This window comes from Catharus ustulatus, chromosome 20 (assembly GCF_009819885.2).
Source record: "Catharus ustulatus isolate bCatUst1 chromosome 20, bCatUst1.pri.v2, whole genome shotgun sequence".
In the NCBI taxonomy this organism is placed as follows: domain Eukaryota; kingdom Metazoa; phylum Chordata; class Aves; order Passeriformes; family Turdidae; genus Catharus; species Catharus ustulatus.
Genome location: NC_046240.1, coordinates 4,365,495 through 4,372,161, shown reverse-complemented (window position 1 = coordinate 4,372,161; position 6,667 = coordinate 4,365,495). Strand labels below are relative to the sequence as shown.

General features: G+C 56.8%; 1 non-coding gene across 1 annotated transcript; it reads left to right on the top strand.

Annotated features, from left to right (window-relative positions):
• Positions 1 to 4,284: 4,284 nt before the first annotated feature.
• On the top strand, positions 4,285 to 4,440 carry LOC117005493. Its single transcript, XR_004419840.1, has one exon.
• The last annotated feature ends 2,227 nt before the right edge of the window (positions 4,441 to 6,667 follow it).

Below are 6,667 nucleotides of genomic sequence, written 5' to 3'. Positions count from 1 at the left end.
TCGAGTGTGATGTGGCACCGTGGACAAGTTCCAATCCCCACGTCTGACAGTGAGAGCATTCTGCTGGAGCACAGCATGAGGAAAGCAAATTACTGTGGGGTAAACGAGAAAATCCATCATTGGTGGGAAGAGGAGGAGGGAACTGGTTGAAGGATCCACGTACAGGGCTGTGACAGCAATCAAACAACAGCCCTTTAAATGTCAAGGGGGGTGAGGGTGGTTTAATAGCAACCAAAACGCTGCCAAGCTGGGTGACGAGGAACAAAGCAGAGGGATGGAGACATCCACCTATTATCTGCTCCCTGGAGAAAGAGAGGAGGGAGATAATTCAGCTTTATGCTTGATCTGCTGTGTAAATCTCGGAGAGGTAATGTTTTCTTTTATCAAAAAGGGAAAAAAAAGAATGTTTGTTTTCAGCGCTGTCCCTGCCATCAGCCAGGCAGCCTGAGCTCGGCTGTACAAATGAGATACACAGCGTTTACACCAGGCAGAGCTGGGCAGAATTGCACCCAGCAGGGATGGAATCCTGCGGGCTGTGGCAGCTGGCCAGCCCCTGGCTCCCTCGGAGGCAAAAAACGGAGTGAAGGGGGGCACAGGGGGATCAGCAGGACGCAGGGTTTGCAGCCAGGCTGTGAAATGCTTTTACCTTCACAAATAAAACCGTGGAAGGGAGTGAAATGCTTTTGTTCTGCACACACAGTGCCCTGGGCTGCCCTGCAGGGTCTGTCCCTGCCCTCAGGGGGTGTTGGGATTGTCCCCCACCTGTGACAAGCAGGCTGTGAGGTGTGGCAGCCCCTCTGGCTCAGGTGTTAAACACAGCCTGGCTGTGATGAGATGAGCCCAGCACAGCCTGGCAGCCTCATCTGACCACTGCACATTTGCTTCCCACCATGCTCTGGGTACCCAGCACCCGTAAAGGAATTCACTGCAATCACAGCTCCATTTGATGATCTTGGAGGTCTTTTCAAACCTCAAAGACTCTACAAATCCGTAAGGAAATAAAGAACCCTGAGCATTATGACTTCAGCATTAAACCAGCAATGCATGAAAAGCAGGGCTGTGTTGGGAGAGGAGATATCCCTGGGCTTGCAAACGACGGTCAAGGAGCAGCAGGGACGGGCTTTGAACTCGGAGAAGCACAAAAGCAGCTTTTGCAAAGTCAGCTCCTCAGATCTGCGGGTATTTGTGTTTCCATTCATCCCCTGCATCACAATTCCTTGTGCAAAGTGGGGATCGTGCCCTCTGCTTTCACAGGGACTGGGAAGATGCTCCCGGTGCTCGTAGAACACTCCTGCTGTGTATTCACAAGAGGCAGAAGGAAAATCACACAGAAATGAAGAGTTTAGCATTCAGAGCAGGCTCTGAGCAGAGCAGGCACCCACTCCTGGGGAGCCTGAGTGTGGAATTACCTGCTCGGCTGGCTCAGTGGGGCCAGGCTGGTGGCACAAACCTGTCCCTGTGTCACCCAACCCCTGTGTTTGGATGTGCCAGCACCCAGAGCCCACACTGAGCTTTAATGGGCAAAAAAGAGTTTTTGTTAGCTGGTGGTGTGGTGCTTGGTTTCCCCAGCTGCTCCTCCCATCCAGGTTTTGCACGGCTTGGACCTGTATGTATATTTTATAAGAGGTCTGCTAAAATGTGTTATTGCAGAAATAAAACTAAACACTGCTTCATTTTTAATGAGCCATCAGGGAGCAGGTTATTGCTTGTGTGTTGGAATGGTTTTCTGCTCCCAGGCTGTTTATACCAAAATGTCTTGGAGGGAAAATTGTGATTAAATTTCTTGAGAGATACCTGTATTTGTGCTGAAAGCCTCTCTCTCAGCCAGGAGTGAGGCTGTCAGAGTCACTGAAAGAGAAGCACAATTCAACACAAACAGGCAGCCTTGAGAACCATCAGCAGAATATTAAATGAAAATACTGATGTACTCTGTATTAACTGCCCTGTGGTTTCAGCTCCAGCCAAGAACAGCCTCTGAACTCTCTGTGTGCAGAGATTTTGCCTTTGGGGGGGATTATAATAATGGAATCATGGAATGATTTGGGTTGAAAAGGATCTAAAAGCCCATCTCATTCCACCCCTGCCGTGGGACATGGGCAGGGGCACCTTTCACTGTCCCAGGTGGGACAGCCTGGCTTGGGCACTGCCAGGGATGGCACAGCCACAGCTGCTCTGTGCCAGCAGCTCCTGGGGAGGAATTTCTTCTTCTGTCTTGTCCTATCGCTACCTGCCTGTGTAAAAAGTCACTCTCCATCTTTTTATAAGCTGCTTTTAGGCACTGGAGGGGCTCTGAGCTCTCCCTGGAGCCTTCTCCTCTCCAGGTGAGCATCCCCAGCCTGGCTCCAGGGCATCTCCCTTGGAGCATCTCCGTGACTCCCTTTGCACCAGCAGCTCCAAAACCGAGCCCCGCCCGGTGGGGCCGTTCCCGAGCTGCACGGGGTCCGGTTCTCTGCGGGTGCCACAGTGCTGGGCTCCGCTCCCGGCAGGTCCCGGTTCCTGTGTCCCGGCTCCGCTCCCGGCAGGTCCCGGTTCCTGTGTCCCGGCTCCGCTCCCGGCAGGTCCCGGTTCCTGTGTCCCGGCTCCGCTCCCGGCAGGTCCCGGTTCCTGTGTCCCGGCTCCGCTCCCGGCAGGTCCCGGTTCCTGTGTCCCGGCTCCGCTCCCGGCGGGTCCCGGCGCCGCTGCAGTCCCGGCTCCCGCCGCACGAGGGCGCTGTCCCTGGCGGGCTGTGCCCCGCGCGGCGCTCTGGCCCGCGGCTGCTCTCGGTGCTCTTCAGGCCGCACTTCCGGGCTCCGCTGCCAGGCCGCGCTTCCGGCCGCGTGGCGCTGAGAGAGGGTCGGGGACATGGCGGGCACGGGGTGTGCGGGGTGCTGAGGGAGGGTCGGGGACATGGCGGGCACGGGGTGTGCGGGGTGCTGAGGGAGGGTCGGGGACATGGCGGGCACGGGGGTGTGCGGGGTGATGAGGGAGGGTCGGGGACATGGCGGGCACGGGGGTGTGCGGGGTGCTGAGGGAGGGTCGGGGACATGGCGGGCACGGGGGTGTGCGGGGTGCTGAGGGAGGGTCGGGGACATGGCGGGCATGGGGGTGTGCGGGGGGCTGAGGGAGGGTCGGGGACATGGCGGGCACGGGGTGTGCGGGGGGCTGAGGGAGTGGAGGACATGAGGGGTGTGATGGGGATGGGGGTCATAGTGGGGTGCGGACGGGAGCTGCGGGAGATGGAGCAGGGAGGATCTGCGGCTCTGGGGACAGAGTGTGGGGTGCAGGAGGGGCTGTAATGGGGGCTCCGGGTAAGCAGGAGGTGGGGGGGGCACGGGGGACTCGGGGTTTGGGGGGCTGGAAGGGGCGCGGAGTGAGGGGGAAGCGAGGTACTGGAGTGCAGGGTATGAAGGGTTTTGGGGAGCTGGGGGCGGCTGGATTTGGGGGTGCAGAGGGGTTTGGGATGCAGGGTGGAGGGTACTGAGGTACGGGGGAAGGGTGTGGGGTTATGGGGGTGCTGCAGGGGATGGAGGACGGTGTGGGAGGGTTTGGGGTGCTGGGGGGTTTGTGGGGGGCTTGGAATGCAATGAAGGGGGGTAGTGAGGGCCTGGGGACAGGGTGGGCTGGGGGAGGCAGCTGGGAGGTGTTTGTGGAATGTTGGGGGGTAGTGAGGGCCTGAAGGTCAGAGTTCTGTGGGGGACTGCAGTGGGGGCTAGGGGAGGCAGGGTTTGGGGGATCAGAGCATGGGGGGCTGCAGGGTTTGGGGTCTCTGGGGGGGCTAGGGGAGGTAGAGTTTGGGGGGCTAGAACATTGGGGCTGCAGGGTTTGGGGGGCTAGAACATTGGAGGCTGTAGGGTTTGGGGTCTCTGGGTGGGCTAGGGGAGGCAGGGTTTGGGGGGCTAGAACATTGGGGCTGCAGGGTTTGGGGTCTCTAGGGGGGCTTTGGGACTGTGAGGAGGTCGGTAGGAGGGCTGGGGTGCTGTGCAAGGGTAACCCCAGGGTGTGGCTGCTCCTTGGGGAGGTGTTGCCCCTCAGCAGGGTGAGGAGCAGGGGGAGAGCTGAGTGGGGCCCGTGAGTGTGTGGTGGGGAGGGGGCTGCAGGGCCAACAGCCACACCAGGAATTTGTTTTTGCTGTGAGTGTCCCAGAACTTTTTGTGTCACAGGGTTTCCTGCCGGGGCTCAGCCCCAGAGAAGCCACAGCCCCACATGGTGACACAGGTGGGACTTGGTGCCTCCATTCCTGAGGTGAGGGAGCACCAGGTGAGTCGTGGGAGCCCTGTGTGCCCCTCCTGGGCAGGGATGGGGTCTGTGGGCTGGGGAAGGGCTGCTGGGTGGTACCAGCCAGCCTCACCCGTGCCCGAGAGCAGCTCCCAGGTGGGCTCCATGCTGGGCCTCACCTGTGCAGTAACAGGTGTGAACATTCATGAAGCATTTTGATGGTCATGTATGATACTGCATACAACAGCTGCACCCTAATCCAAGGAAAAACGGGTTAGATTGGGGTTTTTTAATGTATACTGAGTCTTCTTTGGAAAAATGTTTTGCAAAATCAAACTCATGCTCTCTCAGGTATGGAAATGAGAACTTGGGTACCTGATTTATTACTAGGTACTGTTTGAGTTGCAACTTTGTTCCCCACGTAGTAGGGAATAGTGGTGAAGTGGTTTCTGCACTTGAGCAAAAGTAAAGCTGTGTTGGAAGTTGTGTACTTTGCTCTCTTGATACATGTTTGATTTCTCTCCTGCAGCAGGGGTTCACCTGGGGACTGTGTGCCCTGGCAAGTGTGGGAAGGGAGAGGGGAAGGCCTGTGCTGGGAACCTGGCACCACAGTGATCCCAGATCCTGGCAAAAATTCCTTGGCAAAATAAGAAGTGCTTCTCCTGTTAGTTGATACTGTGGGATGGGTGACCTGGCTCTGGTGTGCTTTTGGGAAGGCTTTTAGGGAGATCTGGGGTGGGATGATGCTTCAGTTGACACTGATCCAGAGGAGATGGGTCTGTGTAGGACAGGGGGCTCTGGCTTTAGCTGCATTCCTGGCTGAACATCCTGGTTATTTATTTTTAGGTGGCTGTACTGAGATGTGATTCTGCAGGATGGTGAGAGCTGCTGCTGCAGTTAGGTAATACCTGTGTGGTCTTTCTGGGTTATCACAGAAGTGTTTGGGCTGGAAGGGACCATAAAGACCATCTGCTTCCACCCCCTGTCATGGGCAGGGACACCTTCCACTACCCCAGATTGCCCCAAGCCCTGTCCAGCCTGGCTCTGAACATGTCCAGGGTTCCAGCCACAGCTTCTCTGTGCCAGAGCCTCCCCACCCTCACTAATTCCCTAATTCCCCATCTAACCCTTCCCTGTGCCTGTTGAAACCACCACCCCTTTTCCTGGCACCCCATGCTCTTGTAAAAAGTCCCCCTATAGCTTTCCTGTAGGTTAGAAATGCAGTTGTGACTAACTGGATGGTGAACATGAATAAAATCCATTTTTCAAAGTTGACTTTGTTATTTAATACTTTTGTGCCTGAACACAGTAGGCAGGTGGCTGTGCAGGCAGCAGAGAACTGACAGCTGCACCGACCCCGGGGCTGTCACACCGTGCAGTGTGAGTGCCCAGCCCTGCCTGGGGAGCTGTTGGGCAATCGGCTCCTGAATGAGCTCAGCAGTGCCTGGGATTCGGGAGCATCTCGGTGTGCCGAGCTCCCACCTCCACTAGAGGGTGTGGAGCTCCGCAGAATCCTTTGTTTTCACGGAAATGGAAAGCTGGGAGCCTTTCTGTTCCCGATGCACAGGCAGCGAGGCCATGGCAGGATTACATCCCTGGGGAGATCCCTGCTCTGTGCCCTGGCAGCAGCCCAGGCTGCTTGTGCATTACACAACTGCCCTCAGGCTCAGAGCATTCTATGGCATGTCCCTGGGCAGCCTGCAGCCAGGAGGATCAGCTGCAGTGTGCAGGGCAGGCAGCTCTGCTGTGGCTTGGATCAGGTCCTGTCCAGCTCCTGAAGGGGTAACTTGCACATTCCAAGTTCCCTCTCCTTCTGCTTGGGAAGCAAAATGTATCTAAACAGCAGATAGAGCCTGGCTCCTAGATTTCCCTTCCTAGAGGGAATTTCCACCGTGTCTGCAACATTCCCAAGCCAAGCCCAGCACCAGTGTGCTGTGAAATTCCACAATCCCGTGCTGCTTGCTGGGCTGTGTGTGCTCCCTGTGCCTGTAGGATGTGCTGCTCAGCTCCTTGGCCAGCTACAGGATTTCTTCCTTGCTAAATTCTGCCTCCAAGTGTCTGGTTAAGAATGAAATCCTGAGAACTAGACCCAGCAGTACCTGAGGCAGCACCCAGAGGAGAGCTGGGTGTCTGGGTGAGTAGGTGATGCTGTGGCTGGGGATCTGGAGGAACATGGGCTCCTCTGCTGCTGGGACTGTGTGGATCTGCAGACTTTTTGGAGTTGGATCCATGTGGGAGGGGAGCAGCTCCACAGGAAGTGGGATGTGCAGCTCTGTGGGGTCAGAAGGGCCTGAGGCCTCTGTGTGCTGCCAGGGACATCCAGTCAGAGCCCTGGGCATGGGAGGAGCTATCTGGCCTCTCCAGGGACCTTCTTGGAGGAATCCTGTGGGAAAATGCCCTAGAGGGAAGAGGGGTCCCAGAGAGCTGGGTAATATCCAAGGATCACTTCTTCCAGACTCAGTAACATCCCTAT